Source organism: Sapajus apella, unplaced genomic scaffold (genome assembly GCF_009761245.1).
Source record: "Sapajus apella isolate SASKATOON/1434 unplaced genomic scaffold, GSC_monkey_1.0 scaffold192, whole genome shotgun sequence".
Lineage (NCBI taxonomy): Eukaryota > Metazoa > Chordata > Mammalia > Primates > Cebidae > Sapajus > Sapajus apella.
The window spans coordinates 887,838-888,525 of NW_022437132.1; positions in this window are offsets into that span (position 1 = coordinate 887,838).

Here is a 688-nt window from a genome sequence, read left to right on the forward strand (position 1 = left end):
ATTACACATACCTGCCTTGTAAGGTGATTACAGATCAGTAATAAGGTTCTTTGTATTTACATTTTAACAGATTCTGAGGTTCTTCCTTTGTTTGATTCCGTCCCAATTTCCAAATCACTGGTGCTCAATATTGAAGGAATGGAAATGTGTGAGGAATAGAGGCATGAAGAAAGTGACCTTACTGCAAGGACCCAGGCCCTAAGGCCCAAGACTGTGAAGGAGACAGGCAAAGGTCCACGCCCAGACAGGCCGCCCCCACTCTGCTGGTCCAGCAGTGAAGCAAGGTGGGGAGGGACAGAGAGCCAGAGAGGCCGGGGGAGAGCGCCTGAGTTCGTGGCCCAGGCTGGAGCCTTCACCGGCAGAGACCGGCCCTTATGCCTGCGCCCTGAGGTCAGGGAGAAAGGTAGGGGTGGGAAGTGGTCATCCTTCCAAGGTCCTGGGTCAGGTCCACTTACCAACCCACCATGTCCCATGACTGTCTGCAGGCCTCTGGGCCCACTAGAGGGCACACCCACTGCCCTCCTGGCCCTGTCCTGTCTCTTCCCAGCCTCCAGTATTTTCCACGTGGTGTGGACTGGGGAGGACCTCCATCCCCTCCGTCACACAAAGCACAAGCCGAAGTGCCTGCCAGCGTCAGCGCGGTGAGTGCCACTGAACCCCTCCTCCAGGCAGAGCGCCCGCCAGCGTG